This window comes from Struthio camelus, chromosome 2, assembly GCF_040807025.1.
Source record: "Struthio camelus isolate bStrCam1 chromosome 2, bStrCam1.hap1, whole genome shotgun sequence".
In the NCBI taxonomy this organism is placed as follows: domain Eukaryota; kingdom Metazoa; phylum Chordata; class Aves; order Struthioniformes; family Struthionidae; genus Struthio; species Struthio camelus.
The window spans coordinates 152014770-152027503 of NC_090943.1; the positions used below are offsets into that span (position 1 = coordinate 152014770).

The following is a 12734-nucleotide window of genomic DNA, read 5'->3' on the forward strand; positions in this document are numbered from 1 at the left end:
ATTATTTTTCTAAACTGTTGGCCAAAAGTTCCCTCATCCTCAGTGTTTTACTTGCCCTATGGTTTTGGTTCAACTCTTCTGATTACTAAAAGGTCCATTCATTCCGCAAAGGGAACTGCACAGAACAGGCATTTCTAAATCACTGCCCAACGGGTTATTCCCAGAATTCACTCCTCACCTGGGCTAATTAGTCGTACTTCTCAGTGTGCTGATGCTCTTCCTGGAACCCAGTAATAACACTGTATAACAATGCAACTACTCAGAACTAGCTGAGTTTCTCGTAAACTCTTGGTCTCTGATTTTCCTTTTGTTAACTTCCTTTCCTCCAGCCACCATCCAGTTTATTTCAGCATTGTCTAACAAATACTTATATCTTTCCACTCACACTTTCACTGATCTGTGGACTATCAACATTCTGTGTGTACTCTTCACTTTCTTCTCTCTGCCCTTGCTCTATTTTTCCATCAATATGATTAATGTATATCTCCATATTTCCTTGTCCTCCCACATTCGGTTTCTCTCTCAGAAGATAATTCTTCTATTCCATGACCTAACCAAAATCTGAATATCCACTGGTTCTGCTCCTACTCTTAGATAACATCCTGCAGCAGTATTACCTCCTCTCTTCCTCTGTCATTTCTTCCCTAGTATGAACTAGCATCTTTTTGAAATCATAGATTCACACCTCTGAGCACCTTTTCATGTGCCAGACTAGCTTTCAAGGGCCCCCTTTTCCTGCCTCTGTTTCTGTCCCTGCGCAAGAACTTATTGATTCCTTTCAAGAGAGAGTTAAAAAATATAATCTGACTTTCCTACTTCTCTAGCTTTATCTTACACTCTCTTTTTTCCCCTGCCAGAGGTACAGAGGTTTTTTGTCTGCTCTTCTGTAACGTCTCTAATTGTCTCAGTTACCTTATCACATTTCTTAAATGACTTCTTTTGCCCTTACACTCTTCCTCCTCTTCTTTACCAATCTTTCTAAGACCTTTCTTTGTCCTCTGGCTAATTTTAATACAAGTATCTCATGATCTCTCCATCTTCGAGAACCTACCCATAGCTACATCTGAACGTCTATATAGGAATGTCCAAGTACGAATGTCCTCTTTCATTGAATACACTATTTTTAGTCACTATCTAAAGTACTAAAATTTCATCCTTAAACTACAGCTAGGTTGTCATTTGAAAAAAGGAAAAAAAAACAGTCAAAAATTAAATCAAATTTTTGGCAGAATTTATGAATAGCGTCTTCTGGAAAAAAGATTGAAATATTGAGAATGAATAAATATTTCTTTTCAAAATTTTTTAAATAATGTTTTAAGATTGAACTTGGATAAATAGAACTTCCTACAAAAATGACTATCGATACTAAACTAAAAATATATATTTTTTCCATTTTTGAGAGCAGAAACTAAAATATGGTTCTGGCTTTACATGATGCAAAACATCTTTTTTCTTCCTCAGCTGTTTATTTGTTTTAGATGCCATTTAAAAAATGCAACATTTTACCCACCTCTAACTTAAGTTTTCTCTAGATAGACCTTAATAAAACACTGCTCCCCATCATCTCTAAAGACTGCTTTCTAACCAGAAATCAGAATTATTTTTCTTGATCTTTCCATTCCTTTTGACACAATGTATTAGGCCGTTCATCCTAAAATCTATCATTATTCCTCTTCTATCAGTCCTCTTGCATTTTCACTAACTCTTCTATCATTTTTCGTTTAGAGAATTCATTTCTCTGTCCTAATGCAGACATTTGGTTCTTGGTCATCCTCCTTTTCCCGCCTATAATTTGTCATGTGAGCATATTTACTGGCAAGCTTAAATTCAGATACCACCTTATATGCTGAAAATCCACAAATCTATTTCCCTATTTGAAGCCTATCTGCTCTGTCAAAACTAAATAAATCTTAAGCTGTCTTTTCAACACCTCTTCATTTATTTCTGACCATCAGTACAAGGTCAACATAAAAAAAACTAAATTGGTCTTTTCCACCAAACCATCCCTACTAACTCATGTCTTGATCTCTGTGAACACCTACCCCACCCCTAGTCCCCAAGATTTCATCTCATTTAGGACTCATCTTCTGGGGTCTTCTCTCTCTGTGCTCAACTGCAGGTTATTACTAAATAGTGCAAACCTTTTTCTTCTTGATAACAGCCTTGAGGTTTGGTTTTCTCAGCCATTCCTTAGACTAACTTCTTGCCCATGTCGGAGTTGGGTCACGACTTGTTAACTACAACAGCTTTCTTTCCTGACCTTGACATATAAAAGCATATCCATTTTCACACCTTGGCAGAATAATCTACATAATTTCCTAGTCATTGCTTCAATTATGTCACCTATATTCCTTCCATGGAAGCTTCCTCAAGCAATTTGGTTTTTAGGGTTAGCCACAACATAGGCACACCTTTATATTTATTGAGTGGCTGAATCCCAGTCCCATATAGGAGACCATCATGCACCAAGTTATTTTTATAACACTTGCAACGTTTCTTTTTTTTCTCTGCCACCGGATAAAGTGGGATAAGATTTTCAGGAGCATTTGGGAAATTAGTGTGTTCCCTTTCTTCAAAGACACCTCAAAAGTCTTCTTTTCTGAGACTTCTACAAAAAACTTGACTACAGATACACAAGAAAACTTCATGGAAGACACTATCAATCCTACTGACCAACGCTCTCCTATTTTTCTCTTATTCTCTCCCATTCGCCTGCATTTGTCTATTATTTATTCTATATTTAGTTTGTAGGCCTTTTGGGGCACTGACTATGTTTTAGCTCTACCCTTGTGTAATACCTAGTGTCTAGAGTCCTACAAAGTTCAAAGGAAATATAAGGACAAATTTAGTCTTGATCTGCCTGGTCAGTACCTTTGATACAGTGATTTCTGAGAGCTATAAAGGAGAACTAGGTCCGTTAGAATCCATTTGCACATGAACATAAAAGGATTATTAGGAAAATAATCCATTCTCAGATGCAAGTTTTCAAAGGAATATATTTTTAAGAATTTAATGCAGTTTTTTAATCAAGTAACTTCCGACATTTACATGTCAAAAAATACGAAATTAAGTACCTTTGTTGTGACTAGTCCGTGACAGCTCTGAGAATCTATTGTAAATTCTTGTGCTGTCACAAAGCATAGCTGCAAGCAATCCCCATACACACACATTAATAGGTGGATGAATTGACACAATAGTTCTCACTCACTTTCTGCTTCACTTTGCATTATTTTTTCCCAGATGATTGCAAAAATGTCGATTGCTGCAGTCATTTTTAGAATATTATACTACTTTATATTCCTAGTTAACATGTTAGTATGAAATGAGCCATGCAGGAAAATGAATACTCTCATCATAACTTTGTTCAAGTCTAATTTCCTTTTCAACAGTTTGAGGAAAATCCTCAGCTGGTGTAACAGTTGCAATTGCACTGAGCTCAGCACATATCCTTTAATTTCACTTACCTGCGTGATATTATCGAATGTTGGCTTAGCTTTTTGTAGAAGAAGCATTTGAGTAACCCGATCCAAATCTATAAATAAATAAATAAATAAATAAATAAATAAATAAATAGAGAAAATAAACAGTATCTAATAGTTTCCATGGCTGGTGTTTTCCAGTTCCTATTTTAACTATTCTGAAGTCCAAATGCTGAAATTTACTCAATTTCTTATTAAATTACCTTCCCATAAACAACCTCTTTGGGTTGTTTTATTTTTTGTACTAAGACAATATTTAATGTAAAAGAATTTTAAGTATAGCCAGGGCTAAACTGTGCCCATGGGACACAGTCTATTGTGCTGATGGCACAATAAAGTCATGCCTTTAAGGTGCAGCCTAAAAGACTCTTCCCCAGCAGGAGAAATAGCAGTTCTTTGCTGTAAGCCTATTACAGCAGGAAACTGGATTCCTCCACTATTAACTTGCTGAAACTAACTCTTTGCCACCTCCTGCCTATTTCCTTCAGGATCCAGGGTGAAGCAGTATTGGAATGAGTGCAGTGCTAATTTCATCTGATTCACTAAGGTCTAAGGTGGTGAGGTCTTCCTTATTCAGGAGATATATCTACCCCTGAATCTGTTTGGAAACAGTATAAGCAAAAACTTATTTTCAACTCTCTGAAATTCTTCCCACAAAATCGTTAATATAGTTTCTAACATACACATGCAGGTAGGCATTCTCCAGGTATAAGCCTGTTATTGTAACACAATAACAGAAAAGTGTCTGTTACTCTAGAGTTCTTACCATTTTAAAGCAGGGTAACTTAAAATGGAATCTTGACCAAGATTCGTTCCTTACAATACTTCACTCTAAATCACACTGACAGCTCTAGGTGCATCAAATAACAAATAGGTAATAACAAAGCAACCTTAGAAAATAGTCAAGTTGCTTAGGGCCTGATCCTGCAAACATGAACAGGCACACAGACCTTTATGAGAGCTAGTTTTCCTATGGAGGTAAATGAGATGACATGTGGTAAATGAATTTACTCCTGTGCATATCTGCAAGATTCGATCTTTCATTTTATAACTTCTAAAGTCATGGAGCGATAAAACTAAAACCACTGTAAATAGGTTGATTTGTGTGAGAATGCAGGACAGAATAGCTAAGAATAGAGATTGCCACAGAGAAAGTGAAGTACAGGGCACAGGTCTGTTGAGCAGAGCAATCTGTTTCTGGCTTTCAATTGCACTGGCAGAGGTCATCTCCTCAGTAACAGAGAGATTAGTTGCTCCTGGCAAGGAGATTTACAAATGATTATATACAGGATGTTCTATGTCTCCATTGCATAACTAGAGGTTACGAATAATCGTGCTTTTCAGCAAAGCTGTGTAGGTTACTGGATAATCATTACTTTCCTCTAGCGATGGGAATACTGTCCAGTTTGTCCAGGCTGACAGGTAGACATGCGATGGATAGAGTAGAGGTGGGGCAGGCTATGCAATATGAATGGTGAGATAAAGCCAAAACATTCTCAATCTTTTCATGATGTTGACCCAGAGCCCCAGTGTGGGTGGACTGTTAGCCAACGCACATATCATGAACTACTTCATTTCTCAGAAGGAAAGACTTCAACAGCATGTTTATCTCAAGGAAGATCAGGCCAAAGGGCTTTCACCCTTTCTTTGCAAGTGCCAGCTTTTCTCTGTAACTCACTGCTTCATCCTACATATCCCAGCCTAAGATCAAAAGGGTTGACTGCCTCTTCTGAGGTTGCAGTGCTGCTCTAACCCGGTTGTTAAGAAGTGTTTGAAAGGGCACAGAAGACTGGCAATTTCATGATAAATTCTATACCTGGAGAAGCAGACTAAATGCTGAGCTCTGGTTAACCTCACAGTCTTCCTTTTTGCACCTACTATATCATTTGCTTATCTGTGTTTCTTCTCTTGGTAATGATGGCTATCCTTTAACTGTAGCCTTTGACAAGATGGTCTAGTAAATGATGGTTAACAAGTAAGAATTTTACTTTTCATTTCCCATTCATTTCCTTTATTAGTATACTGTGAACAGCACTTAATGAATCAAAATTCCATCTTGCTGGCTAACATAGCATGCCATAAAAATGACTTTTTAAAAGCTGTATTAAGCTGTTGCAAATAAAGCTTATTCCAAGTAACAGTAGTGGCCTTAGCAACCTTTACTAATTTCAGAAGTAAAGCTTTTCTGTACTAGAGACAAAAATTTAGCAAAGGACAAAAATGTTCAGCAAAATCTAGGAATTACTGCAGCTTTTCTCCAATCAGTAGAATAAAATCAGTGTAACTAGCCCTCCATAAATAAATAGCATAGCACAAAGTTCAATAATGAAACTTAATTTAGAAAATACAAGTATAGTTTCCCTTCTGCAAAAAAAGAAAAGAAAAAAAGGTCTCAAACCATTCAACATCAAATTATTAAGTTCTGAGATTCATTCTTAAGAGTAGAAAAGCACCTAAACAAGGGAGAATTAATAGAGTACTCATCAGCAGTCCACTGAAAAATACTAAATTATTATTAGGCACCTGCATGGATGTAAAAGTTTAAAAAAAAAAGTAGAATTCTTTTTTTTTTTCAAATGGAAAAGCAATTACTAAATGTAATCAATATGAACGCTTTAAAAACAAAATAAACTTAATATTGTTGGAAAGACATTTTTCACTGAGTAAATATGTAGCTGTTAAAAAATAAAAGCATTCTACCAGATTCTACTCATCAATGGTAATTTTAATGGAGTTGTTGAAAGATTAAAGGGTTTGCTCCTAGTCTTTAGAAGTCAATAATCAAACTCCAACTTTTTAAATTGTGCAAGACCAACAGATTCAAATAATCAAGTAGGATGAACCACAAAAACATCAAAACAAAAAAGAGAAGAATAACCTGAAAAATTGCAGCAGAATCATCATCTCATTCCAAAAAAAAAGAAATGGCACCAGTACTTTACAGAACTCAGGATATCATCAGTTCAGTTACAGAAGGGAAAGGGATAACAATCCAGTGCACTAAAAACATTTGGAAAATAATTATCACTTATATTGCAACATCTTACATGGGAGAGAAGAAAAAGACGTAGTAACGATGGAGCAATCTTTTATAAATAGGTAAAGGAAAAAACAACTAAAATTAAATCATAGCTTTATACTATTTTTTTCATGCTGTTATACGTGAACTTCCCAAACTATTTTGAGCAGTTCTTAAATGCAATGTGTATATTTCTGCCAAGAAAATGCCATTTGATTTCAAAGACACAAGTATTGCTACACTAAGGTTTCGAAAATATGCCCTTTCATGCTTGTTTCCATATTTCATGCATGTTTTGTGATAGTCTTACCCTACAATTGCACTCGGTGCCTTTCATATGGTCTTTCACAATGTTTACACTTTCTCTCTGCATACCATTGCATGTGCAGCACGGACATGAAGTATTAAACTACTATTAGCAGAAGAAATCCTTCTTGTGTGTTTAGTCCCTCCTTGCTCACTAGTGTAAACAGATAGACTTATTAAAGTAATCCAAACTCTGGTTACTTCTAAAAACCTTTAAAAAATAAAACTGATGGCTACATTGCCTTTTTCTCCACTTAAGTACATTTCTTCTTTAAAAAAAAAAAAAAGGCATCTACTAAAATCCATTAAAAGAAAGAGAAAATCTGGAGTTACAAACAGCTGCTCTACGAATTTCAAAACTAGCTGCACTGCAGCCCTGAAAGGCCACGGAGAGAAGCATTATATCATTAGAAGACTTTCTCACCTTTGTCAGCACTCTTAAAATCCAGAGGCCTAGCAAATAAAAGCTGTTATAAGGGATTGCACTGACATGAACAGCTTTGTTTGCAGAAGGATTACCCACTAAACACTTTGTAAGATTAGGGTCTGCCACTTATTCTGAAGATCTGTTCCGCAGAAAAACATGTGCAAAGGAAGAAAAATATATAAAGTGAGTACTTATATCAATGCTAGGAAAACTGAAAAATGTTGACCTGATAAATCATATTCATGAACAAATCAGTCATCCTCATGTAAAAAAACCACAAAGTGAAGTATTGTCCTCTGAAATCAATGACAGAAATCTCAATGAGTCCAGAGCACACAGGACTTCCATTAGCCTCATAGGCATGTGTAAGAACAAGGGGCTAAAGTATGGTTGTGAATTTTACTTCTGAATTTCCACACTTTTGGAATCTGTGCATCCATTATATACTACTCTTTGTTCGACATATAATATCACTATCATTAAAACTAATATAAAATATATTTGAAATTATGTATGTTGTGGGAACTAAAATTCTTTTTTTGGAGTTGATTACTGCTTTTCTATTGGCCTACTTATAATTCCATTGCTTTTAAGTAATATGAATATTTGAATTCATAGCATAAGAAAGTATTTTATCCTTTCTTAGGCAGACATTACAACTTGTTACCCAAGTTCACTTGAAATTCTGTGCCATTGGTTGTAGATTTGGAAAAGATTCACTGAGTGCAAACATGCTAAATGCTACTCTGTTGGATTTTTATTTAATAGATGTCCTGTATTAAAGTCTATTCCTCAAAGCCAAGAAACCCTTACAAAATGCTTTTGAAATGCATAAAAGTTATAAAACAATTGTTGAGATTTCTAGATTTTTAACTCAGAGCTTATCTTTGCATTGCTTTTTATGTTGCAAGACCAAATTGAATAAAATAATCTTCACATCTCTATAAAAAATGACAATAAAAATAAATAAACAAGAAGAATGAAGGAGGTAAGATAAAATCTATCTCACAGTCTACCAAATATCATGGCATATATTGTTCATTCTGCCTCCTCTTGCACCTAAGTCTCATCATAGATCTTTAGAGTGCCCTATTTAACAGTACCACTTAAGGTTCTAGAGTACAATATATGAAAACGCAATGAAACATATGCGATGAATGAAGGGCAAAGAGATGGAATTTTCAGAGAAAGTTACACACTACCAAATGTTTTTAGGAGATGTACTGACAACCTTGTCTCTAAAATCTTCTAGAACAGTTCCTATTAACTCTTTGTGAGCACTTATCAGACACAGTCCATTGAAGCTAATTCCTGTTATTCATTTGCTTTGCTGTGTTTTTAAATTTTTGCATTCCATTGAATTAACCTGTACATGTACAAAATCCCTTTTGACTTACTAGCTGAAAGTTACCTATATTGCAACAAAATGTCTGATATTGTTGTAAAACGTGTAATAGTCAAAGAAAGAAGCATCGTTACATAGCATGTGTTAGTATGACAGGGCCTACTCCCACTTCCAGTGATTTCAGTAGGAGAAGCCCCACTGATATTTCTCACTCTTGTCTACACAACATTTTGATATTTGAAATTAAAGTCAATTTAAAAATCATATTTCATCATTTTTTTCTGCTTTCAGGAAGAAAATATGGATTTTGCAATACCAACTCAGACTCATAAAGGGTTCAAGAGAGAAGACTAATTCAATTCTCAATCTGACTACTCTTTTTGGTTCTTTTCTGCTTTAAAGATAGGTGACACCATTGACACAGTAATAATTCCAAAATCAGGTGAGCTCTACCTGTTCACCTATTACTACCCAACCAATTAAAAGGGGACTGCAAACAAATATCCTCTCTTTTTTTTTACTGTCCTAGTTTCTAACAAATCCCCAAAACAGCAAGGTCCTTTATTTTAACCATAAAAAATTGGTGAAGAATCTCTTCCACTCCTGAATAGCCAAGCATATGACCAGTGGGAAAGGACAGGCTTCAGTACAACACAAATGCTTATCAGCATCTTGCAAAATAAGCTTTCTGAATCTAGTTGAATGTTTTAAGTATCCTCATAAAGCGTTAGTGTACCTTACTATGCAATGCAGTGTAACTCCATTTTTTATAGAAGTATGTCATCATTCAAAGAGAAATAATTCATATATTTATAGGGGAAAATATGCCTCGTAGTACTTTATATGTACCGTATATTCATATATAATACCTATCAGATATTGTCTCGCATAATCAGTGGAATCATAAAACTCCCAGTGCATCTGGTACTTATCCTGGATTTTCACATTTTTTTCATAAAACTGTTACACAGTCAGGTAGTACTGATATATATGCCAGCTTTCTTCACACCGTAATACCTGTTCATCATCTAGTCTTATGATTTTCCCCTTTGTTATTTCACATCCTGCAGCACCCTCCAGTTGGTCAATTATTCTAATTATCATCTCTAGTGCCTGAGGATAAGAAAGAGCAAAGAAAAAGGTTTCTTGGATGACTGGGAAGGTCTGGCTGCACTTTTCAGTATACTAATACACGCATTCTCAGCTGCATCATATCAAAGACTCTCTCAGCCAAGGAATTTACCATGATTTTAGAATATGATGTGTGTGAATACAAGACAGGAGGAAAGACAACCTCATAATCTGCCTTGATGTGCTGGTGGGGCCTATAAACAGACAAAAAAGTGAAGCCTAAAAGTTACTAGGATCTCCCTGTCAGAAAGGACAGTACTAAATCACCTGCTTTTTCTGACTGAAATTGCAATTTTCTCCCCTTCAAGGTCTGATGTTATTTCTTATTCTTTTCTGTGTGGTGTAACTGTTACATACTAATTCTGTGGGTTTGTACAAATGAGCTATTACTGAGCATTACTGAGCATTACGGAGTGATAGGGAATTAAAAAAATACATTAAGGGATAAAACTGTATTTTCAGGCATCAGTAAAAAGCTTTTGACTATATTTTTTGTGATGATGGCAGAATAGATCGGCTTGAACAACAGCCAATTGTCAAGAAGGCCTCGAGCAAGAACAATATCAAAAGATGCTTTGACAATGATAAGCTTCTATATGTAAATTAATGAGCAATAATACCTAAGAACAAGTTGTGGATTATTCAGGGATTTTTACCTTTTTCTTTCCTACAGCTTCATCATACAGAGAGCTTTGTGGTGAGTGTCTAAGTTTTACTCACAGTATTTTTGTCTAGTTTGCTCTTGATTACATAGGAATCAATTACAATGCTAGCATATAGACAGCGTTTATTGAAAAGGACATTGTCATCACATGATTTTTCAATGTCTGTGTATTTCGTTTAAAATTTTCACTTCTGCTCAACCTGTGCCATAATTCATGGTTAGAAAATTTATGATAACTAAAAATATAGGTTTGCTTCATAAATTACTCTGCCTATTTCAGGAATCATTGTAACTTCTCTCAAGTAAAATGGAGAGAGAATGTGTAGATGTAGATCACTGATCTAGAAAACACTTTAGCTGGGCATAACTTCTCTCTTTTTTCTTGGATCAATGATATTAAAGGGCTGTGGCTGCACGTAGTAGATGACAGAAAATGAAAATGAAATTGAAAGTCTGACCTAAAATATCTAATTGGATGATCTAAAGTTTTGTTCTACATAGGGGGCTTAGATGTATGAATACGTTACCAAGTACCATCTGATTTGCGGTTACTGGCTATGGGTTGTTTTTAGACCACTGCAGACACAGGGTAGCATAAATCTTAGCTGTCTTCACTGAGGAATAATCTAGTTTGTGTTACTTCTCATTTTGCCCAGATCAGGGTATGTACCAATGTGGTTACCACGAAGCAGCAGATATATGGAGCACAGTAGGCCTGGAGCAACAGGTTCATGCACCTGAGCCCTAAGAAATATTTATGTAAAAACAACAGAACTGTTCTCATTGCACATACAGAGCAAATTATCAACTTATGTGATAAAATTGTTAGTTTGTGTCTCAGAAAAAATGGACTAGATTTCAACGTTCAATAGATTTGAATCAATTACCATCAAAAAAATTTATTCCCTCATAAGAATGGTCAAGATTCCCAAAATGTTCCTGATATCAAATTTAATATAAAAATTTGGATCAAGCCAATTCAAACATTTTATTCTGCATTATTGTATATTTTATTTTACATTTCAGAAAATTTGTTTTAACTCTACCTGTGAATTTATTCCTCTATCGCAATTATTCCTCTTTCCCTTAAAAAGAAGCAAAAGAGAGAGAAAGAGAGAAAGAGAGAAGGAAAGAGAGAGAGACAAAGAAAGAGAGAAAGAGAGAGAGAAAGAGAAGGATAGCCGATCAACAAGTAACTTAAGCAGCCATAAAGCATGCAGTGATTTTGAGAAATTATGGAAAAGCTAAGTTAGAAGGAGGAAAGAGTTTAATGTCTATGATCTCATCTACCCTTGATCTACTTTTGACAGTCAGTTTGGCTGATCTAGTGCCCATCATAATATAGCTGCAAGAACTTACAATAACAAACTAAGGTCAGAAGGCATTCATTTTTCTGGGGTTAACTCCAGATCCATTCACCTGAACTGATCTCTTACAACTGTTTGCTGAAATAGTGCTGTTTCAAGTGTGCAGATAGAGTTTATTTGATATTTAATGTCAGACTTTCAGAAGAGCTCAACTATCATATGGGATCCTCAAAAGCGTTTTGGAGAAATGCTGTATGCTAAGAGGCTTTGAAATCTAATTATGTAGTAAAGCAAAAGACTTATTTTAAAAAGGTATACTTAAATCGAAGGAAAAGAATTGTGACAATTTTCATTAATTCATTGGTTGCAATTTGACTCCACCTTTGAAACAGGTAACTGGAAGGACTAAAAGTGAGATTTTCTTTTCTGTCTCACAATTTACATAGTCATTTACTATGTTCAAAGCATACAAAACCCTGCTCACTCACTGTATTAACATTTTTAATGTCTTTCTTACTGAATTAGAAATATATATGTTAGGTACAAGTCATTGGAGGATTAAACCCCAGATCTCTGGTACTAATATGAAAGGCAAATTACAGGAAACGATCAGTAAAAGTCACTGAACAGCTATAGGGAGGAGCCTGACAAACAAAGTGTAACAAGTATAGTGTTGAAAATGGGAATTTCTAGTAATTATATAGTAAATGTAACTTCATTTCTACTTAAATAATGGGTGAAAATTCTAGACACCTGCAAGTACTTAGAGGCAGAATCACACACAAAAATACCACAAATTATGCCAATATTGGTTTTCTTATATTGATAAAAAATGGGTGGGCACGTGCATAATTCTCAATTTTACCCTGAATAAAATTTAAAACTTCATTTTGAGGCAGTATTTGTATGCTCAATTCCATGTAAAAACATAAGACAAACTCTAGCTTTTTGCCACAGAGAAAGCTGGAAAAAAAATTTACGAAAAGCAGTTGCAAAACACTTTCTTCAAAAATATATTTTCTCTTAGCTGTCTGCTCCCCAAAACTCTGAGCGCCT

At 35.1% G+C, this 12734-nt stretch overlaps 1 protein-coding gene across 1 annotated transcript in view; it reads right to left on the reverse strand.

The window, feature by feature from the left end:
- Positions 1-3501: 3501 nt before the first annotated feature.
- CNBD1 (cyclic nucleotide binding domain containing 1) overlaps positions 3502-12734 on the reverse strand; it is a 165808-nt gene continuing 156575 nt past the window's right edge. The window contains exon 6 of the mRNA XM_068933843.1: positions 3502-3532. The gene's annotated coding sequence lies outside the window, so the exon portion shown is untranslated. The remainder of the gene's footprint in view (positions 3533-12734) is intronic.